This window comes from Lissotriton vulgaris, chromosome 2_1 (assembly GCF_964263255.1).
Source record: "Lissotriton vulgaris chromosome 2_1, aLisVul1.2, whole genome shotgun sequence".
NCBI classification, from domain to species: domain Eukaryota; kingdom Metazoa; phylum Chordata; class Amphibia; order Caudata; family Salamandridae; genus Lissotriton; species Lissotriton vulgaris.
Window position 1 is genome coordinate 1,355,613,498 of NC_141687.1, and position 24,906 is coordinate 1,355,638,403.

Consider the following 24,906-nt stretch of genomic DNA (forward strand, 5'->3'; position numbering starts at 1 on the left):
TTTCGTAGTCCTTGTTCACCATTGGCTCAAAGTGCACATTAAGAGCATTGAGCAGTGTCACATACATTTTGGGGGTAGCCTCTACCAGCATTTTGTACATGCAGTGTATGTCCTTGCCCCCTAGGTGAAGGAGCAGTGCCCTACGCCTTTCGCTGGCTATTCTCACCCCTTGAAAATAGAACTGGAGGAGCTCTGTCCAGTCCCTCCATTTTGGGGCCAGGGAAGAGGGGGCACCGTCCACAATGAAGGGCTCAATGGCAGGAATTGTCACCATCTGGATGTAGATACGGGCGTAACCCTTGGCACATGCACTGCCTCTTTGTCAGGCTGGAGGACAGCCGCCTAGCCGAGTTCGAACTTGGGCCCTTAGATCTCGTGCACTGTGGTAGTCAGGTTGCCCTAACCACCAATGTCCACCAAGGGCTGCTGGAAAAACAGTTCTGTGTGAAGTCACAGGTCAGGGTGACGAGGGTTGAACACGCCTGTGGATTCTGGCTGGGTCTGCATGGCCCTCTTACCTGGTGGCAGGCAGGTTCTTACCGGGTCTGCAGGGCCCTCTCCAGCGCCAGCAGTTTGCTAGCTTGCATAACACTGTGGAGTTGTGCAGCGATGTGGCGTGAGTTCAGAGCACCACCGTCGTCACCAGTGTAACGATGCTGCTGAGTACAATAATGGTGGTGCACTGTGGCCGCTAATAAAACACACTACGCAGGTATTAGTGTTTGAGGCGCAGTCCCGACTGACTATCTCGGGCAACCCCTCTTTATTTTATAGAAGCACATGGCATCACATGCCAGCGCTAATATGTATGTTCCAGGCCACGGGTAGACTGAACCGCTACCCCGCCGGTGAACATTACACCATGATCCACTTGCATGCCAATCTGTATGTTGTATGTGCATCAGGACAGTTGAAGGGTTGTTAAAGGGTACTGGTGCTGATTTTAAATAAGCAATTGCTGGCATTTGTATTTTTTCTTTTACAACTTTTTAACTTTTAACCCCTTCGCTGCTGGCCCATTTCCGCCGCTGTGCGGTAAACAAACGAACAGGGCGGGGCCGTGACGAACCCCAGCCGTCATCAGCACACGAGCACCGCAGAGCGTGACGGCTGGGGTTCGTCACCAGCATACAAGGGGTTAAGGTATGATCAATGGGCATGATTTCGCTGAAAATGGATAATAAATTCAAAGCTGTAGGGACCAGGAGCTCTTAAAATAGCTTTTACCCAAGGCCCCCAAAATCCTTAGGATGTCCCTGGTCGGGTGGAAAAGAAGAAGGGCAGGCCATGAGGCGCAAGCCACAGGAAATAGAGGAGGTTGCACACACTGTGTTTTGCACAGTGATTGATGGCCTGTAGTGAACACTTGGATGACAAAGGCTGCACACATTGTGTGCTGCAGGGCAAGAGGTGGAAAGTGGTCTGCACATGGATGGCAGAGACTGCACAAATTGTCCGCAGCACGGTGAGTGATGGAATGAAGTGTGCACATGGAGGAAGAAGGCTTCAAATATTGTGTGCGGCTGAGTGTTTAATGGAAAGTGGTCTGCACATGGATAGAGGAGGCTGCACATATTTCTTCACAGTAAATGATGGGGGTAGTGTGCATATGGATAATGGGGCTGAACATATTTTGGTTTGAACAGTAACAGATGAAAGTCAGTGTGCACATGGATTGAGGAGGCCACTCACATTGTGTAGTATCCAGTAATGGAATGTAGTGTGTACATGTATGGTGGAGGGAAGACACACTGTGTGCTAGGCAGTGAGGTATGGAATGTAGGGTGTGTATTGATGAACAAGGCTGCAGACATCTTATACTGCAGCCTGCACGATCAAACAGTGGGAACATGCATGGAGAAGGGTGCACATATAAATTCCTGCAGTTTGACATATGGAATGCTCTGTGCACATAGAATCGAGTGGCTGCTCACATTGTGGGCTACACAGTAATTGAGGGGAAGCAGGGAGCACATGCATGTAGGAGGCAGCACATAGAGACTGCTCACATTGTGTACATAGTAATTGATGGGAAGTAGGGTGCACATGTAAGGGGGAGGCTGCACATATTGTCTGCCAGCCCGCATGATATGGAATGCCCTGTGCATATGGATGGAGCAGGCTGTTCACATTGTATGCTACACACTAATTGATGGGAAGCAGTGTGCACATGTATAGACGAGGCAGAACATATTGTGTGCTGCACAGTGAAAGATGGAATGAAAGATTAGAGCTCAAACTATCTCTGGATTTCTTTGGCACAGTCTTTCACAGATGAATTTCTTAAAATTGGTATAACAAGGAATTCACAAATGTAGAAAATTTCATTAGGAATTAAGATTTCGCACAGACTTAGTTTTAACCATCATTATACCCATGATGCTAACCACATATTAACTCTGTTTCATTTATTTATTTATTTATTTGTTTTTGACATTTGTACAGCGCTCTGTTACCCGTGGGTGTCCTGGCACTCTGAAAACTCCATAGGCACCGTCGATTAAAGCTTAATTAGTGAACAGCCAGGTCTTAGGAGCTCTCCTAAAGGCCATGAGATCCGTCATCTTTCTAAGAGCTGGGGGTAGGGCATTCCAGACCTTGGCTGCTCCCAGCACAAAGCTTCTGCCTCCCCACCGCACTTTCCTAATGCGAGGAACTGCAATCAGCCCGGCGTTAGCAGATCTAAGGTGCCTTGTCGGGAGATACCAGAAAAAATACTGTTGGAGAAATGATGGCCCAAGGACTCGCAAGGCCTTAAACACCAGGCAGAGTGCTTTAAACAAGATCCGCTTTCGCACCGGGAGCCAGTGAAGTTTGGCTAGCTCCTGGGAAATGGGGGCATACTTTGGGAGGCCCGTAATAAGCCGAGCCGAGATGCAGCATTTTGTAGGACCTGCAATTTGTTTAGTATGCCCTGTTGGGCATTAAGAAACAGACTGTTACAGTAATCCAGCCGAGATAATACCAGCGTGGTGACTACAGTTTTTCCCACTTTCTGGAATAAATGGCAGGATCTTTCGGATGGATTTGAGCAAAAAGGAAATGGAGGAAGACAGTGCATTAACCTGCGGTCGGAAGTTAAGCTGGTCATCAATCAGCATCCCTACGTTCTTAACTTTAGGTACAGGGGTGGGGGCATTCCCCATCTGCTCAGGCCACCAGTTTGGACTCCAAAAGTTGACATTTGAGCCAAACACTATAACTTCCGTTTTGGTTGAATTCAATTTAAGGCAGTTTGCAGCTATCCAATTTCCCACCACCAGCATGCAATCCTGAAATTGCCTGGCTACACCTTCCTCCTTCCCTGGCAACAGTGACACCACAATCTGGGTGTCGTCAGCGTAAGAGGTAGGTTTAAAGCCAAATGCCCGAATTACTGGGGCCAGAGAGATAACGTATAAATTGAACAGAGTGGGGCTTAGGGACGAACCCTGCGGAACCCCACAGGGTAGAGTGAAATGTTTAGATTCTAATTCACTCTGAATTAGATGTTAAATGCATTTCCTCTTACTCCACAGGCCTTCAAACGGTCCAACAGTATCATGTGGTGGACCGTATCGAAGGCCGTGGAAATGTCCAACAGTACGAATGCCGCCCTGCCCCAGCATCGGTCACTGCTCTGATCTCTTCTGTTGTTTTAATTAGCGCAGATTCTGTGCTATGGCTAGCTTTAAAACCATGTTGTGACCGGTCCAGTGCCTGAGTAGCCATAAGGAATGAGCTCAATTGGAGATTCATCACCTTTTCTATTAATTTAGCTGGTAAGGGTAGTCTCGCTATAGGGCGATAATTATTCGGATCCCTGATATCCAGATAGTTTTTTTTAATAAGGGCAAAATTGAGGCTCGTTTCCAGCATGAAGGAAAATCTCCGATCCAGAACATAATATTGAACAGGGCTACCAATAATGTAACTATAGGAACTGGGGCCAGCTTAATCACAGCCACCGGGCATGGATCAGATGGGGAGCCTGACCTTGCCACTTGAAGCAAGCCCATAATTCCTTCCACATTTACCGGCGAGAAACACTCAAGTTTTGCCCCTGAGCTAGCCTCTGCTGAATTTACTGGAGTATTCGACGGACCATTCACTGTTTCTAAACCAGTGAAGGCCTTGAAAATAGTCTCTACTTTATCTGAGAAAAATGTAGCTAATTCTTTACATAGCTCGGGGCTAGCGGGTGTGGCTGCCGGTGTCGGGGCAGCCTGACAGGAGACCGTTCTTAACAATTCCTTCGCCAGATTTTTGGCCAGGCTGAAGCGTTCTGTGAAGTATTCTTGTTTCGCCGTCAACACCGATTTTTTATAGCGTAACAGGCTATGTTTGAGTAACCTTTTATCCGATTCCTTGTAGTCTTTGCGCCAGACCCTTTCCAGTTTTTTACACCCTAGTTTCTGCTTTCTAAGTGCCTCCGAAAACCAGGGCGCAGAGGGCTGGGACCTGGCTGGAGGCAGAGTTTGGGTGGAGCGAGGGTGGCACAGGCCTTTTCAATCCACCTTGTATAGGCCCCGCTGCCACCTCAACCTCTAGAGGGAGTGCCTTTTTAGAGGAAACCAAAAGGTCCTCAAGCACTCCCCCCTATCTTATTCCAGGCCCTGCAGGTCCTGGCAGATTTAGACGATCGGCCTGAGCTTTGAGGGCTCAACCCTGAAATAGAGAACAAGACTACTGTATGGTCTGACCAAGTAACCGGTATGGATTTTGTAAACTCTAAAGTTGGATGGTTAGAACAATTCCATCCAAGGTGTGGCCCAGATTGTGGGTAAGTCCCTTCACCAATTGTTTTAGGTCCGCACCATCCATTAATGCTTTAGTATCAGCATCCATCAGGTTTTCCAAATGAAAATTAAAATCCCCCAGTACTGTGAAGGCATTATTGCACAGACCTTCCTCCAGTATACTACCCACAGAACTAAGAAAAAGTGTTTTTAGGACCAGGAGGTCTATACATTAAACATCCTCTAAAAGAGTGTTGATTAAAAAGCGTAAAGTTAAATGCTACCGCTGCACACCTGTCCAATATTAAGGGTTGGGAATAAACATTAAGGGAATTTTGATAAATTACAGCCAAACCTCCTCCTCTTCTCAGTGGTCTATCCCTCGTGTAACTAAGAAACCCTGGTGTGGTGGCCTAACTAAGTCTGGGCCAGAGGCCGCTCTGTCCATGATTCTGTCATAAAGGCGATTTTGATGTTTCCATCATGAATTAGCTCAGCTTAATCAAGACTGTGTTTAACCAGCGACCTGGCGTTCAGGAGGAGGCAACTCAGGTTTCCACTCCTCCCTCCCCTACTCCTTTATTATTATTTGATAAGGCCTGAACAAGAGAATGGGTGGAATAGGTCTCTTGCAACTTAGGCAGACACAGGGGCTTGTCGGTAACCCCTTCTCAATTTCTAGAATAATACAGTTGGTTGTTCTCCCAGCCACGTTTAGCTTTTTTAGTGTTTTTGCATCATAAGTAATATTGGACAGCTTCCAACTTGTATCACTACCAGGGGTCCTGGCACTAGGCGCGGGCCAGACGCGGACGGGCGCAGACCACCTCAAAATGGAGTCCGTCCGGGTAGCTGCTCGAGTCTAATCACTCCCCTTCAGTGTCTGAATCACACCAAGGAAGCCCTCGTAACCCCCAACACTGGGTAAGTTATGTAATTAAAAATTGTTCGGTCACAATCACCCTCCAAAGTGCAATTTAAAAACGGCGAATTTCGAGATGATTTCCTAGATTAGTAGGTGCTGTAAATAACGCAAAATGAACAATAAAATCAGTCAGGTCACTGACTGCGCTTTTCCTTTCCCGGCTCAGGAGCTTCTAATTTCTTCACCATCACGGGACACCCCACCTTCACATAGGCTGCTCCCTTGTCATTCAGATATCCCCAATACCCATCGTCTTGAGGAAACCCCACATCCAATAGAAGGGTTGAAACGCTGTCGACACGAGTACAGAAAAGACCTTATATAGCCGATGTTACTAGACATTTGTGCTGTCATTACACTCTACTAAATCGTCTCTTCCTGTACATATGGAAACCTTGCTTAACACAAATTCACTGTATATATTCACATATTGGTTCCATGATTCACTTGGGGATGCACTGCACAAAGTAAACAGCTTTTTGAATTCAAGAATGTGATATACTTACATATTTTTGCTTTTGTTGTGTATATAAATATTTATCAAGTCTAACTGTGTAGAGATTTTTTTCCCCTTGCATTATCCTTTTCCCTTACAAATGTATCGCCATTGTGCAGGTATTTTTCATTGAAACATTATCTATTATTTCTACTAGAACCACTGACACTCACATGCCGAGGGCTTACCGGCGTCTTCCTATGATCGCTGTCGACATTGCTGTAGCTGTAGCTGCCCTTTGCTACAACTAGCCGCACCCGCTCCGCGGGTGCCGCGTCGCAGTTTTGGTTCGTGAGGCTGTTGGGAGCACGTTTGCTCACAGCCCTCAGGAAGGACTCGAGGGAGCAGGGCCACGCTCTATCCATCAGCGCTGCCGCTGCAGGGACTCAACTAACCAGGAGCCCCTGCGTTCCGGCACACCTGCTGGCCTCTTGCCCCTCCCACCCCTCGCTTCACGCCTCCACAAAGGAACGCCTCTATCCCGCTGTGCGGGAGCACGCGGGAGCATCGCGGGAGAAGCCCGGGACAAGGGCGGGACCATCTTTGGCCATCAGGGGCCAGAAGAGGCCGGGCCGGGCCACATCTCTTGGCTCCGCTAAGCGGGCACGCGAATCGCAAGAGCATGGCCACAGGCACTAGAGCAAGCAAATCAAGGAAAGCTGCGGGAGACGTTGTCATAGGCACAATGGACCAATTTATAACTCGGGCTGTCTCCATTGTAGAAAAGGAGATAATCCTTGCTGAACGAAGATTATCCCGGGACTCTAGGGGCCTATCTTACAAGCGCTCATCTCTGGGCGCCCTTGCCCTAGCCCCCAGCCCTGTAAATGTACCTACAACACCATTGGTGGTAATTGACTCCCCGGACATTGATGAGAGAGTGAGTCAGATTAGGGCAAGCCTAGAAAGGGTAACTACCACTGCACCAGTCATTGCTCATGACTCAATACACCCTAATCCACTCGATCAAACTGACCCTTCGCCGGGGGCACAAAATTATGATCTTGATTCCGAGATCAACAATGCCCTTAGCCCCTCTGCGTTGCCCAACGAAGCCCCAAATCCTCCCCTCATAGTCGTACCTATCGAAGCTAGCACTTCCCTAGCAGTGGCTCAAGAAACTACCCCATTAGGGAAACTAGCTCCAGGACTAGTTGCACAAAAGAAGAGAAAGCGTCCTGCCAGTCCTCGCAGGGGGGGCTCTCAAAAGCCGCATAGTAAAGTAAGTAGGCACATTGTGACCAAAGGGGGTACCACTACAAACCATGTTCCACACCCAAAAACCTCTACCATCCACACTAGAGATATTGTACCTGAGGGCATACCAGGCCCGTTGGCTTCTCTAGGTACCACCACACTCCCCCAGGCTGTGCATACTGATCTAGATGTTGAGAACATAATCAGGTCTGTGGTGATGCCCCTTGTAGACAAGATTGACAGTCTCACACATAAACTAGCTACCCTTGAGCAGTCAATACTGGATAATTTTTACGCTGTGAAATCACTGGTTAAATTCCACGCCAAGGCGCAGGGCGAAGAAAATGGCGGGTCAAGGAGTGGTGCTGTCACCTTAGTTCCCTCTGAGTCAATGTCTCGCCAAAAAACGCCTGCACCGGAGGAGGCCACTCAGTCACATCAATCCAACACTGGAACCAGCCCTGCCCCACAAACCCCTACTCTCGAGCCCAGCTCGGGCCGCCAAAAGAAAAAACCCAGCACCCAAGCGCCTAAGGCCCCCAAGGTTAACTTTGCTCCAAATCCCAAGCCTATAGCGTCCAACTCTAAAGCAGCAGGAAATTTACCGACCACGTCGAATGGTAACATAACTCCATCCCTTTCCACTCCTGGCAATCAGGCTGCGCCTAAACCCCTAGCCAAACCCTTAGCTAAATCCCCGGCTAAAACACCAACAGATGGGGTAAGAAGGCACACACCCAATGCTAGCCTCCCCCCTGGTTGTAAACCGTATGTGGTAATTCTAACGGGGGTTCCGGAGCTTGAAGAGGGTTCTTGTGAGTTGTATTCTGATCTTAAACACAAGACGCTCTCCTGGCTCAAAGCAAATAGACCCCTCCCAGGGCACATTGATGGCAGAATAGCCTATGTTCGTCGTGTGGGGTGGATCGGCAATAGACGTAAGGACCTAACTGGGGACTGCGTGCTGATCAATTTTAGCGATCCTAGAGCAGCAGGTATGATCTGCACCCAGCAGTCGCATCATAACTTCTGCGACATTCAAACTAGGGACCTGGGGTACTTTTATCGTCCCCCCCCCTTCATCGGGGCACAAGAAGTTTTTGCCGGATGAGGGCAGAGGCGCATGGTTCCCGCACTACCCAACCTTGGACGTTAGAGCAAGGGCATGGACACCGACCCAAGCAGCCCCATCCCAGGGTTGGGGTTGGTGACTTGGTGATAAAGTGGTAATAAACGCCCCCCCACCTAGGGTTATTACACCATGTATAGCTGGGAGGGCCTCCCCGTCACTAGCTAACATCCCTGTGCCCCAACCCACGCCCAACCCCCCCATTCCCTCTTCCTCATGCTATCGGACTGAGTTTACTGAGTCCGTGGATGAAGTACAAATTTTGGGTGCACAGGGTGGGGAAGCTGGACGTGCTGAGTCTTCGAATTGTCCTACCCTGAAAGCCATCAGCTGGAATGTGGCAGGCTTAAATAACAAGTTGGATGCCCCGGACTGGGTGGCGCTCACTGAGCCCCACGCAGTCTGTGCATTCCAAGAAACGTGGTGTGTGGAACCAAGGCATAGAGTAGGTTATGCTACCTTCTCTGTCCCGGCAGGTATCCCAGCATCAGGAAGAGGGCGCCCATTTGGAGGCCTCCTAGTCTGGGTAGATATATCTTTAGGTTGGAGAGTACACCATCATCCCCAAAAATCTCCAGACCTGATGCGGCTCACTGTAAAATCCCCAAGGAAAGCTGAAAAGCTGGAGATTTTTAATATTTACACACGCGGGGTTTCAGGGAGGGCCTCGTCACCAACCCTCATGGCTTTGGAGGCAGCCTTAGGGGAGTGCCGCGGAGACTCCCTAATTCTGGTTATGGGGGACTTTAATTGCACATTTGAGCCCCTGTTGACCGATGAATCCTTGGACCTGTACGACGAAGATTCAAGCGTCCCGTCCCTTGATCTTCCAATTGTCAAAAGATGGACCCCTAGAATTGTCCAATTAAATTCCCTCACACTAGAGTACGGCTTGAGAGCAGCCAACGGGAGAACACGCTCAGACCTAGCGGGGGCACACACGTACAATAGGGTGGGTCACTCATCTAGGATAGATTACATCCTTTTAAACTTTCCTTTGTGGGCCCACATGAAGGACATGATAGTTCTACCTTCCTTGGATAGTGATCATAATGCACTCTCATTATCCCTAACATACTGGTGGAGGGACAGTGGCTCATCTTGTGGAGACCGTGACGTATCTGAGCTAAGGCCATTGGGGGGGGTGGTCCCCTCAAATTGCCTCAGACGCTTAAAATGGGACAAAGTGGCAATCGATGAAGAAAAACTATCCTGCATCAGAGCCGTTACTGCTGCAGCTTGTGAACTTCTGGAAAGTCAGCCTCCCAGCCCGCACAAGATTTCAGCCATGTTTAGCGAGGTTTCGACGTCGATTGGGGATTTGTTCATGGTTAAACCAAAAAAGGGAAACAAAAACCTTGACAAGCGACAGTACTCGTCGGAGTGCTGTGCTGGAAAGAGAGCCCTAATACTGGCAGTAAAGAGCGGTGATGCAACATTAATAGCTACCAAACGCATGTGCTACAAATCTGTGCTAAAGGCAGCAAGGAGAGACTGGGAAGATGCCTTTTGGCAGGAACTCCGTGTCGCCAGTGTAGAAAAAAACGCTAAAGGTTTTTGGGACTTATTGCGAAAGTAAACCAAACCCCTAGACACTGTCATCACATGCAATATAACCGAAGATCTGTGGTATTCACACTTCTCAAAACTGTACACAGCATCTGCAGTAGAAGCGATGGACTTCCCACTACCACAGATCCTTCGAGGTGATGGGAGCTATGAGGAAAGTCTGTTTACCAGGAAAGAAGCTGAAATTGCTATAAAATCTCTGGTCCCTCGCAAAGCAGCTGGTCCTGATGGCCTTCCTGGCGACCTTCTTCGCGCAGACACAGGTGATTGGGGTATGCTAATCGCATCGTTACTAAACGCTGCTATGGCAGGGGCCCCCCTCCCTGCTTCATGGATGGCCGCCGAGGTGGTCCCCCTGCACAAGAAAGGCTCAAGAGACGACCCAGCCAATTACAGGCCGATCAGCCTGATAGATTGTTCCCAAAAAGTAGCGGGCAAGGTCCTCTTATCCAGAGTTCAGCAGTGGGCAGAAGAAAACAAGATACTCTCGGATTTCCAGGCTGGGTTCAGAGCTGGCACAGGAACAATAGAACAATCGCTAAGGCTGCTCATGATCCACTGGAAGGTCGTCACGATTGGGAAGGGTACCTTATACCTGGCCTTCATCGACCTCCGGACGGCTTTTGATTTGGTACCCAGAAACAACCTATGGAAGGTACTGTGTGACCTTGGTATGCCACCCTACTTGCTTCATCTGATCATGAGGTTCCAAGAAAAGAACTACGCCCAAATACGCTGGGGGCCATATGGTCAAAAGACCCCAAGAATAGAGGTGAATAGAGGTGTGCGGCAAGGTTGCGTACTTGCCCCAACCCTATTCTCCCTCTATGTAAATGGGGTGGTGGACTTCCTGACTAAGATACCATCAGATGCGCCCCGTCTGGCAGGTCGTCTAATCCCTACCCTGCTCTTTGCTGACGATACTTTACTTCTATCAAAATCTCCAATGGGTCTCCAGCAGCTTCTCTCTGGTTTTGATGATTTCTGCAAGCAGAGAGGACTCTGTATTAATACAGATAAAACAAAGTATCTCATTTTGAACCCCCCGCAAAAACTCGGCCCCCCTCCAACACTGGGGTCCGTTGCACTGGAAAGGACCAAGATGTTCGACTACCTGGGCATCCGGCTGGTGGATTCCATGAAATGGGACTGTCACTTGACCAAAATGTTGTTGAGCCTGAAAAGAGTGACTGGGGTCCTGCTGAAAGAGCAGAGAGCAGCTTCCACAAAACCAATAGTAGCAGTAATGGACATTTACTCGGCCAGAGGAGTAAGTGCAGCACTTTATGGGGCAGAGCTCTGGGGGATGTCAAATATGAAAGAGCTAACTCGAGCTGAGAACACCTTCTTGAGAAGTCTAATGTCTCTCGGTCCATCTGTCCCCATCCTACCATTGCAACTGGACATGGGCTGTCGGGCGATTGAAGACCAAGCAAAGTTACACCCCCTGCTACTGTGGGCCCGCATCTGGAGAGTGCCAGAGCTCTCAAGTTATGCGGATGGCCCGCGGGAGATAATCAAATCCACAGGTTGGGCAAAAATAAAATGGCTAAGGGACATCAAGGCCCTACTTGCCAACCTGGGGCTGGAAGAAGCATGGCATCAACAGTCAGCCCCGCCCAAATCTACGTTAAAACAACTCTATTGGACATGGGTGGCAAACAAAAGAAACTCTTCCGCAACGACCTGCAAATCGACTAGAAACTTTGTGGAGTTCAAAGATGTCCCCATCAGAGAATTGTATTTGGACATTATCTCCGCCCCATGGGAAAGATCCCTGTACTTTAAATTCAGAATAGGTCTTCCTGTAATGGAGCTCACATGCCACTGGAAAATTCCATATCAGACTGCTCCATGGTGCCCCTTCTGCCCTCAGCGCCGTGAATCTGTCCCCCTTTTGTTATTCGAGTGCCCTGCCTATAAGGTTCCTCGTATGAAATGGATTAAACCAATGTGTCTCACCTTGGGCACCAGACATTGCAACGTGGCACTAAGAATACTACTTACAGACACTCGCACATTTTTTGCATGCGCCACCTCGAAATACCTTGGGTGGGCATGGCGGATTCGGTCAAAAAGACTTAGGCAAATTGTTTAATCATGATTTTAAACTTATGGTCTGTTTTCGGCCTATCTCTTTTAGGTAATTTATATAATTCCCCCTCCAGAAATTGTAGGAAAAAACGCTGATTCCTAGTACGTAAGGGTTTTTTTATGCTTTTTATCTAGCAATGTTTAAAATTGAATTTACTATGTATGTATGCTTTTTAAGATATTTTTTATGTCGAAATAAAGCCTATTTGGCTTGACTTGACTTGACTGTCTCTCAATATAATACAATTACCCTGGTTCATTGTAAGTAGGGTTCCCCTGTAATTTTAAGTTTCAAAGAAAACAGGCACAGAAAAAATGAAAGTGCAAAGGCAGTACCTTCATTTGCTTCTAAATAAAAAAAGGACGCAGATTATATACAATTAAAAAGGCCATTGTATTCAGGTTTTATTTTTACTCATGGGTACGCTTCTTAAAAATTACTAGCCTCTTTGTTGCTAGATGGGATTCAATTGCTGAAGTGTGTTTAGTATGCTGTGAGCCTTTAGGGCCGAACTACCACCTCCTGTCTACAGGAGCAGAGGGGAACAAAAAAAAACACACTTGGTGAAGCACAGGTTGCCACAAGGCAATTTTTAAAAAAGTTATAAAAATGATCACAGATATTTCTAAAGTCTATTTCAATCATTTAGAAGTCTTTACCTTGTGGGGACTTGGGTTCAGGTCCCCACGGTGCAATCAAGTCCCCTCAGCCTGAGTGTGTTATCATACTCGTCCCCACAAGGATAGTAACATAACCTCCTCCCCCACACACACACACACCAATGACAGCCCCCCCCCCCGAGATAAAGCTGGAAATCAGCAGCTCCTTCATATGGAAGTGCACTCTACATCACTGACACTCCAAATCTGCTTACCTCAAGTGGCTGTTTTCCTAGCATGCTTTTTAAGCATTTGATTAGAACAGTGACATCCACACTGAGCTGCAAATTGACAAACATGTTTTACCATTCCAGGCACAGTATTACAGCTTTAAGTTGATAGAATATCTTCCAAACCAACTAGTCACACATTTCTGCAAATGCTAAACCCTGGGGTAATATGTCAATTATTTCTGCAGTACAAAAACTGTAATAAAGTCCAAACACAACACACAAAAAATTCGAACTAATTTTGAAATATAGAGTACCCTTTATCAAACGAAATGACACCAAAACAGCAATATCAAATAGTGGGCATTCATAGATATGACATTTTACAATTGTAAATTATAACAGCGCCAAAAAGCTTTAAGCATCAACTGAGGTGAAGTGGTAGTGGTAGAACATGGCCTTGGTGTGATTTAAGGCTGAATGAAATGGAGCATGGGTTGGAAATAGAAACCAGGTCTGACCCAGTCGAAATTTTACCTTGGGACTTAGTCTGAACAACAGGAGTCCAAGTTCTTCCGCGGGACTATGCAGCAGGCTGTAGTTGAGGAGGGCTCCATACGTCAGATTACTGTCAGACAAGGTTCCGGTGAAACTGCTATTTTTTAAAGGGATAGCTCTTAGCTGAAGAAACTAGACCTTTGTGCCCAATTAGAATTTTGTCTGACAGAGGCACATGAATAAGGAGTGTGGTATCTTCCGTACTGCAGGAAGGCTACCGCATATGTCAACTCTGCCCCCGCTGTCGCCTTGGAACGCGCTGTGGTGACATCATTTCGAATGTCACCACGGACAGCGTTCCAAGGTGAGCGACAGTGGACCGGGGGAGCGAGTTTGTGTATGCAGTCAGCTGTGGCTGGGGTCCGTTATCTTTTGCCCAATGCTAATAAATCCTCCTTACAAACACATCGCCCTCAAGCCTCTTCATTTTGGCAGATTTTACACTGGCGACGAGGACACAAGTGGAAAGCGGAAAATGGAATGACCCCAACACGCGAGTACAAGGACGACCGAGAATATCGAAGGCTGAAGCAGAGAAAAGGAAAGAAAGAATATTATAGACACTCACCGATTGTGGAGTGAAAGCGTAGTCATCCTGACTGGAAAACGGTGACTAAAACGTTTCGCACTCCCTATGTCTTAGTGCTCGTTGACTTGTACTCTAGGTGGCCAGAGATGAAGATTGTGTCAGAGATCACCACTAAAGTGATCGTTGATTTCCTGCAAGAACTATTCCTCAGGGAAGGTCTGCCCAGTAGTCTCCTGACGGACAATGGGGTACAGCTATGCTCAAAAGAAATGGGAGACTTGCTTGAGAACAATGGGATTGAGCACAAATGCTGGCGCATTGTACCACCCCAAGACGGTATACACCCGTTACAACGCAACTTTTACTCCGCACTACCATTACAACGCAGGCATTACAACGCATACCATTACAACGCATTGCGCTGGGGGGCGCTCTAGGATAAGAGGTAAGTTTAATTTACTATCCAACACCTTCCCTAGGGTCCACGGGGACTGGAGTTAGAATAGTAAATTATACTTACCACTATCCAGCACCTCAAAGCGCTATGCGTTGTAATGGTATGCGTTGTAAAAACCGCGTTGTAATGGTATGCGGAGTAAAAGTATGCGTTGTAACGACATACATCCCCCCGAGACCAATGGAATGGTCGAACGTTTCAATAAAACTCTCAAGGAGAGCTTCGAACATGCAAGAACCAATGGTTTGAATTGGAAAGAGGAGATGGGAAAAAGCCTAGAAGCTTACCGCCTAACCCCTCACCAGACAATTGGAGTCACCCCTTTCGAACTACTCAGAGCCAGAAAGCCCAACACGAGACTTGCACCGGGTTGGATGGGGTGGCAGAAGGGGTGGACGGGGCACGCTAGGGAGTTACAGGGGTTGGACAGGCAGCATAAAGCCATGATAGAAAGAAAGGACAGGTTTGACAGACTACACTCCGTGAAAGAGGTAGGGTTAAAAGTAGGGGATGCTATAAAAATCAAAGCACCCACAGGCAGGGCATGTTGGTCTGAGTTTTCCAAACCTACATGGATTGTAAAGTTGTTCAGAAATGCTGTAAAAACCCAGGAGGGTAAGATATGGAACCTGGGAAGAGTTGTGAGGTACCACTTCACCCCCAGAAACAGAGGTGAGGAGGCCAGGGGTAAGGAACCGTCAAAGAGGGGGGGAAACCTGCCTGTGAGGGTGCGCAGTGGAGAATCCCATGTTCCACGCAGAAGTAGCCAAAGGGTGGTTAGAAGCCCTAAATACCTAGAGAAGTATGTCACCATGTAAATTCTACCATTCCGGTCTTCTGTGTTCACAATTGCATGTTCTTGAAGTTTTGTTGAGACTTATTTTTTTAATTGTGTCACATGGCTCAAGAATAAAAGTCGTTAGGGAGTACATGTAGAACACCTTTTTAATTCACCATTCAACATTCACTATTCACACACAAAAACCCAACTCCGCTACAGTTGCAGGTGTTGAAGCACACCTGAGTGGCACTCGGTCGTTCACGTGGACCCCGAAGATGAAGCATGTCACTAACCAGGTTGGTGAGTGAGGGGTTTACTAAAAAAGAAAGAATCTTTTCTTAAACATGCGTCTTTTTCCTTCCACTTCTATGAATAGGAATTGTTTTTTGAATTAATCTAGCACCAGGGGATTAGGAGTACAACCCAAATAATACCCTTGATCTCTTTTTGTTTATTATATAAAGAGCAGTGGCAACAATTCCTGAACACCAAGCTTGAAAAATATGGTAAAGAATTTAAAGAAACGAAACTATGGACATTTAAAAGGGACACTATAGATTATAAGTTAAATGAGGCCTACACATGGGCCGAAGTGTATGCACCAAAACGGTTCACTAGAAGGAATAGCAACACATCTTCTGAAGAAAGTGTCATATCTGATAAGAACATAAACACAGCAAGAGTATCCCTTAAAGTCACGTTACGATCCAGGAAATCCAGGAAAGCCGCTAGTAGAACCAATGATGATGGAGCACATGGTAGTACCTCCACGGTGTCTATTTTATTGAATGGCAGCAACCAAGGAGAGCCACTGGATCCACCTCCAATAAAATCAAACATCGTCCAACAAACACCTAGAGAGGAAAGGGACAGAGACAAAGGGAAGAAAGGACTAATGAGCCAAACGAAAGCCTCATAACCAATATCTCTACAGTCAACCTCACTCAAACACAGGAAACTGTGCTCAACAAGGGAATATAATGTGTTACAACCTATAACAGTACAGCATTTAAGACTGATGTCACCTTTTTCAAATTTATGAGGGTACTCAGACTGAGGAATTTTTTCACATACATAGTACCTACGGATCCTTCAAGAAAAAACCTGAATAGAGCGCAATTCAAGCCCAAAAGTACTTTCATGGCCACCGTGTCCCACAAAACTCTGGACATTTTTTAATTTTAGTCAAAAAGCCCTCAAAAGCATTAATTACAACAGACAGAAGAAAATGAAGAACAACCTGAGTTGGCCAGACTACAGCATACTATCTGGTCTCGCTAATATTCCCGAATTAGTGTTTCAGAAAGCTGATAAAGGTGGAAAAGCTGATAAAGGTGGAGCACTGGTTATGATGGACCATAGTTTTTATGAAAGGAATGTTTCGGAACATGTTAACAATGGTAACATTTACGCTTGGCTTGACAGTGATCCCACATGGAGATTTCTGCAATTTTGAATTCTATACTCAAGAGAGCTGAGGAAATGCATTGGATCGACAGTAGCACCAGACAATATCTGACTAAGCAATACCCTGATGACCTAGACTGTACATGCTGCCAAAGGGCACAAAAGCATAGTGGATCCTCTCTTCAGACTGATAGTTTTAGGATGTGAGTCGCTGTTTGAAGGTTCAGGAAAATACATAGCCGCTCAACTACAACCTTTATTGCAAAATTGGACCACATATATTGAGGATACCATAGACTTCCTCCCCCAACTCACACTATTCCTGAAACGGCATCAGAAGATTGGCTGCTATGTACAATAGATTTGGTAGCATTCTATACTTCTATACCCCACTTGAGCGGCATTGAGGCAGTTAAATGGGATTTACTCAGACTACAGAATAAAAACACCCCAGAAAGTTTTGTGATTGAAATTCTAGCATTCTGTTTATCACACAGTTACTTTGAATGGAAGGATGAGTACTATATTCAACTTTATGGAAGTTCAATGGGATTTTCCAGAGTGCCAGCATACGCGAATACGTTTAAGGCCAAATTTGAGCATGACCATATTTTGACAAATCCCACTTAGCAAGATGGGCTGATATTTTTTAAGAGATTCATAGACGATATTTTCCTTATTTGGAAAAACTCAGAGGAATCCTTAACATAATGTTTACGGTTCTTGAACACACAGGATCCCAAAATTCAATTCATACATATCATACAGAAGAACACATTATCATTTTTAGATGTATGAATTGAACTCAAGTCCAATAAGATTACAATACGTTTGTTTGAAAGTTTCCATCCATCATCACTAATACGGAATCTACCAGTATCTTCACTTCTAAGAACCAGCCAGATATCTTCCTAAATTACTACATGTATGGGGACCCTCACAACACAAAAGATGAACTATATGGCAAGAGGATATCCTGAAGAACGTTTGAATAAGTACAGTCTCAAGAGAGATTGAAAAAAGCATTTGTAAATGCTGGGAATTACTGGAATCAGAAACAGATTTTAATGGGTTATTTCAGGACAAACCTCTGTTCGCATATTCAAGAGTACGCAATCTTAGACACAAAGGAACATGAAAGTACGACTGACAGAACATAAAAGCAAGAATAGACTGCTGTCCTTGAATGTCTATGTGTTCTTAAGTTGACATTTTATTTCTAATTGTGAACACAATCTACATGCACACACAATCATCTGGAACACCATTCAAAGATGGCACCTATCGACCATTGCGTCTTTGGACTGATCTGGGTTGAGTTGTTGTCAATTGCCACTTGAATTTTTTAGTAATGTCGGATATGGTTAGGATAGTTTTGAATGGATTGAACTTGATGATAATCCACAACCTCCATATATTTATAGAGCCGTTTCACGCTGTCACCTGATCAACAGTATATTGCTGAAAGCTAGAGGCTTGCACTTTCTAAGATGGCGCGTTGTCCTGTGACAGGGTATCCTCGTGATCGTAACGATTCCATTCCTGGCACTTGCTGTTCAATCTTCCCGGGTCAGAAGGTGTACACTTCCGGTTCAGGACGCTCGCTCGGTTATTCTGCCTATAATGCATTTGGGTAGAGTTCTAAACATACCGGTGTTACGGAGAGAGATGTCACTGATTTGACTTGGAGGTAAGCGGAGCGTTGGGTTCTTTTCGGCTGACTGTACCTGTGATTATTCGATTAGCTTCATGTTCGAGTAACTTTCACATTTCATTGTTTTAGGCAGTGGACCGTTTCCCTACTAGATGTAGTGGTTGTCGCGAGGCAAGGCGGCAGTCATTTAGCATTTAAGGTGAGCCACTCAGAACTCTGTGCGTTTGTTGACATGTCTATGACTCCTGCTGTTGGAGTTAGTATAACGGGGTATATGTATTTATGTCAGTTTATCCTTAAACAAGGAGAGGGTCTCTTTGAACCAAAGGAAATAGAGCACCCAGATACTATTTTGTAAAAGAAAAAGGTTTCCCTTTGGTGTTGTCTATATGAAGGCCAATCACGCCACATCTATTCATATACGTCAAACACACTTCTCAAACTGGCCACAATTTATAAAGCACTTACAAGGAAGAGTATAATCAAATTGTATCACACATTTTTATTTTCATTCAAAAGCATTACCCTTAATGTCCAAATACATTAACATTGATCACACAAATAAATTAAAAACACATTACATATTCACAAAAGATAACAGGAGAAATGCAGACAATGAACTTTGTCTTGTAAGTGTTAACTCAGACTAATTCGGTACAACAGAGGGCATACGTTTTTCATTCCATGTCACCACAACACTGTTGACCCTTCCAAATTTAACGAGGAATAAAGCGTTGACGCGTTTCAGTGGTATTAAGTTGATGAGACCACCTTCATAAGGACAGATTACATATATTTCTCCTTACTACTTGTATCACCTGTGCAATCGCACATGTGTGAGAATCCTCCTTAATTTTGGTCAAAGGGGATATTTTTCAATATCACGATTAAAAAATCTTTTATAGACCCAGTGTTTATTCTTTTTGGATGATTCAATTAGTTAATCAAAGCGAGAGCCTTGATGCCAGTCCTTATTAATTGTTGCATTGGGATCATTTTTTTACCCCTAGACGGACATTTCCTTTCCCAATGTTCTTAATCAAAATCACCTTCTTAAAATCACAGGGACCTGCATATGATGTGGGTTCATGGACACGGGGTATGATATAGTCATGGCTTTTAAATCCAATAACCGGCTTTCCCCGTTCCTGGCCTGTTGAGTACCGCATATCGCAACTTGAAAGTGGGCAGCGATGTCATTTCAGCCTTAAGATCAACCCAACCTTGGCCATTATTATTAGACCATGACATGGTGAAGATCTTTTAGTTGACGCTTTTAAGGTATGATTATCTTGCTATTATCAGCGGGCTAAATGTTGTCATTCTCGATTCATTGTAGCACTGTAGAGGTGCCATTACACATTGAAATGGCCTGTGAAAATTCTTATGGTCCATTCGATTAACTGCAGGTATTTGGCTCAATTTGAGTTTCAAGAATCTGAAGCATTGTAATGTCTTTCAAACAATATAGCAAATTGTTTGCCATCTTTGTGTCATTAGGTCCGCTGTTTATTTATTCAGATCACCCCATCGGAAGTAAGTATTATGTGTAGCATGCCACAGGTGGGTATCATCTCGGGTGTTTTGTTGACACATAGAAACTGAGATTCACTAGCTACATACATTAGCAAGATACATCCCTATTAGTTGCACATGTACTGATTTATTTTCCCATTTCACCTACAGGGTTTCTCCTGGCGAAGAGACTATTGAGTCTCGAAATGCATTGGGCACAGTTGTTGGTTTAAACATTGCTTTGTGACAATTTTATATTTCTGTATGCAAATTCAATTTTGGTTTGTAGAAAATGCAAATTATGCAATAAAAAAATATATTGAAAGATGAAAGTAAATTTCTTTGAAAGAATGTACTAAGTTTGAATATTTTGTTTAATATGATGTATATCAAATAGAGTTGTGCATGTTATATCCAGGTTACCTAGGGGACTTGGCCACTCCACATTTGTCACGTTATATGCTGGGCAGGCATAACTTTAACATAGCACACTGATAGGTTTGAACACACATAACAAAAAGATCATAGAAATTGCTTGAGTGCACAATCCACACCATTGTTTTAAAAGACATTATTTTGACAGGTCGAATTACAGTTTTTATTTTGAACTGGTCCAGGCAGGCTACACCGGAAGGCCTGAAGCTATGTTTACACTGCTACTGTAGAGGACAGCACAGTACTGGAGCTCTGCTCCATTTTACTGGTGGCATGTAATGTACAGGCCCCTGCTGTATTTTGGACCACATACTAGGGTTGTAAAGGTAAGTTAAATAAACCAATTAGGATCATACCCATCCAATTATGTTTATAGGAGTGATTGGTATAGGCACTTAACTGCTGGTTAGCTGGGGGAAAGTGCACAGAGTTCTACAGCCAGTGATAGAGCGCAGGTTCACCTGCCTGTTATTTACCAAACTCACCTAGACCCATAAAAAATATATATATTCAATTTGAACATGTAAAACCTATACTCATATCAATTCTTGTTTAACCATTCAGGACCTATACCATTGGAGTTACCAATCCTAGTCACAGGTACCTGAAAACCTAATGGATCAGGGTGTTAGCATAATTGGTAGAAATAGAACATTTGCACTCATAAAATAAACACAACTCCGGAAAGGTTTAAACTCTTTATCTAAAATCTTTAAAATGTCATAATCCAAGAATTGAATATTAGAAAAATCTCAATTAGGAAAATAATGATTAAAATGAAAATATGCAGAGTTTTTATAAAGCAGTCTTTACGCATCTGACAAGAGGGTGGGAAGAGAGAAGGATACAGTACAATGACAATACCCACATTTAATATTTAACTAGAATGGTGTGAATAATTAACCCTGGCCATGGGTCAGTTTAAAGGACAGAACCCCGAAGGTGCCGGCACCATAAAGGCAGGCAGGTGCAGATCACAATCAGGACAAGTTAAGCCAAATTGGATCAGGACAGGACCACCAAGGGCTAAGACCAGCACCCGCAGTTAAAGTTGCAACGCCTGCATTACTCCCTCTCTTCAGCTAACAGCCAGAACCCGGTAAAAGTTATCAATTTCTCCGACAAAGTGCTTTGCCAGCACTTCAGCTCTCAAACCCTGATCTGGGTTTCGAACCTTCTGACAGAGGGCTCCGCCAGCACCTCTGCTCCCGATCACCTATTGACTGCGTTGGGTCAGTGACAGGTCAGCTATTCGGACAAGTCGGACAAATTAACTGACTAAGCCTACCCTAGTTATACTATTTTCCAGGTCAGTGTACCACCCCCCAATGTTGCAAGTGTTAGGATCCCCAATTTTGATTGGACAAAAGAATGAGGAGAGGTCATCACACCATACCAAAATGAAACTTTATAGAATGAATATTAATGCTTGCGTTCCCGCCCATCAATTTTATTTTCCCATGCACTTTTATTCCACCCGGCAATGAATGTATCAATAATGATTACAATGTAGTCCATATTTTAGTTCAGCTTCCTTCACAGGGGTCAGGAGTTGACGTTCCCATGAACATCTTCTAGCAAGTCAGGAGTTGGCTGAGTTTCAAAGGTCAGTGCCTCATGGACTTTAGCTTTTCTGCGCAGTCGCAGTTCCTCCAAAGATGGCGTTCAGAAATATATCAAAATGATTGTACTCCAGGTGCACAGCCTGAGTTGAACAATGTTGATTATAAATCGTGACATACACAATCTTAGGTGCTCTTTTGGTAGCGTCTCCCGACCTGTGACGCCTCTTACATATGAACCTAACTGTGCTTCTAATGAATCATTAGTCGCATCCCAAAAGGCACACTTTTAATCTCCTCCTCTATCAAACAAGGATTCCACTCCAGTTTATTGATGATTAAACTTCTTCTATTTATGTAATTTTCCTGAATTTAAGTATACATATTCTTCAATTTTCTTATTTCATCAGAAAATTCAATTTGATCAGAATATCATTGCATCAATCACTCCTATGCATTTCAGGCACTAGGATGCCCTTGTTCAGGGAAGAGCACTGTAAATTCAGAAAGCATATGTACTGTAAATTAATACAAACTTATAACTCATGATGATCTTCAAAACTAAATGCAATCTGCAGCATAATGTAAATGATAATGAATGTGGTGAAAAGTAAAGAAGTGAAAGATGATTAAAATCTAAAAAAACGAGTGCATTCATGCTAGAACCAAAGGATAACCCCAGTGTTCAAAAGGGACACTTACATGAAATCCCTGTTTGCACCGCGAACGTTACGATCTAAAGAAAAACCACAATGATTTATTAGCCTCTGAGGATTATATCTACATCTCAATACTTATAAAGCTTATTAGCCACTATTTCATAATAACTAACCTTGTCTTAAACGCTATAAATGCCAGTCGCCAAATGTCCTATTTCTCCACGTTTCACCGATTTAAAAAACGGACGCTCTCCGCGCTTCTGTGTTTCTCTGTGCCCTGACTTTTATTGGTTACTACTGCGATCACCTGACTAACTGAAGCTAAAACAACAGACTCCTAATACTAAGAGAAACCAGCAGATTATCAATCCTAAAAGAAAGACTCAAATAATTCAATGGAAAACTAATGAGACGCTCGAAAAATACATAAAATGAAAACACTTCTTAACAATAATCCACAATCAATAACTAGCTCATAAATATAAAGAGGGACCCGAAAAAGCCCGAAAAAACGTGTGTAGTTACAACAGATATTTGTGAGTGTGCAATTGTGCGATAAAGTTACAATATACAAAACACTGTTTCAAATTTCCAGGTTAAAGAAAAATAAATAAATATGCAGGCATTATACACAAAGCATGTCAAGGAAAATGCAGAACTTGATCATTTATCACAAATAACAAGCAAATTCAATTCTGTCATTAAGCCCATTGGGCTTGCTCGAACATAGTCTTTGAAGCCAAGTATTCTCACGTTGCAATAAATACTTTTTATTGTCTCTTCTTTCTCGTTTTTCAACACATTCCAATTTCAATTGTAAAATACTGTGATGTGCTTCCAGAAAATGTATTGCTATTGACGATTTGATGTTATGTGTACGAATGTTGAATTTAGTGTGCCTTTTGGGATGCGACTAATGATTCATTAGAAGCACGGTTAGGTTCAGAAATATATGTCAGGCCCAAAGTTCGATACATATAAGAAATAGAAATGAGAAAGCTTTAGAACAAAGACTAACTGAATGTACTGTATACCACTTATCTCTACTCTATTCCCATTACTTTATTTTAACTATTGCATTAGAATTTAGGCAAAACGAAAAGCTTAGCAAAAGCAGTAGTGCAAGCTTCATGCATGCTGTAACACGGAGCAGCCATCTTAGCTCTAGTGCGCAGAAGCAAAAAGATTCCCTCCAAAGCAAAGAATACGTCATGTCACGTGAGTGTGACAGACGCATGCGCAGTAAGAAATCCCCCGTAGCAGCGGCCATCTTATTGCAAGTGGATTATCATTAGTAAAAGCACATATGCAAGCTTCTTCTAGATACTCAATGTTTTGTGAAATGCAATATTAATAAGACAAATATATTGGTTAGCGCATTAACGTTATGTCGAGAGGACTGAATTCAAGCAAGTCGCGTTACGTGCAAATCTTTTGCTCCATCAATCCCCTCTTTGATGATATTTTATATCATCACTAATTAATGAAACAGATGCCAACTTTTCACATTTCCCCCAGCTCAATTTCATCAAACTTTCTATTGTGTTTCTTGTATATATTTCCATTCAACTCTTCTAATTCAAGCTCATCAATATTTCTCTTTTTCCCTCTCTTATTTACTGCATATGTCTTTTTGTGCTTCCGCCATTTGCAACAAATTATTATGCCTAAAATCAGTAAGCCCATTCCCACCATTGGCATCAGTATTCTACCTACAAAACGTTTTCCTACATTAGAAAGCCAACTACCTATAGAGGAGAGACCATCAGTAAGTCTCTTCAATGCATTATCAACCTACAGTGGTTTGAACTCTTTTTCCAAATGTGTAATATTTCCTACATACCCCTTAATTTCAACACTTTTGTCAGGTATGTAAGTGCAACAATGTTGCTCTTTCAACATTCTACAGACTCCGCCATCTTTTGCTAATAAGGTATCAAGGTCGCGTTACGTGCAAATCCTTGCTCCATCACCAGCACAAAGGAAAAAACCAGAAAAGATCATAATTTCCTACAACTGTCCATCCAAAACCCTTAGAAAAACCAACCACATAAAAAAATACTATTGCAAATGTGCTCAATTGTCAACAAGTGATATGCAGCTTCCCTCAGTCCTGAGGATCTGATGTCTTCCTGACACCCGTACTCATGCCCCAGCGGGCCTCTTGCCTCTTTCACTACCGCAGGTCCAGTCACCTGCTCGGACCTCCATTTGTGCCCTTAATACTTCATAAACTGCAGGTTTTTACACTCCAATCAGCATTCTGAGATCGCAAAGGAAATGTGGGCGCACCAAAGCACTTGTAATGTAATGAAAAAAATGGTTCTCTCTTGCCTTTACTGGGACATCAAGATCACAGCAAAGTATTCCACAGGTGTGCGTAAGGCAAGG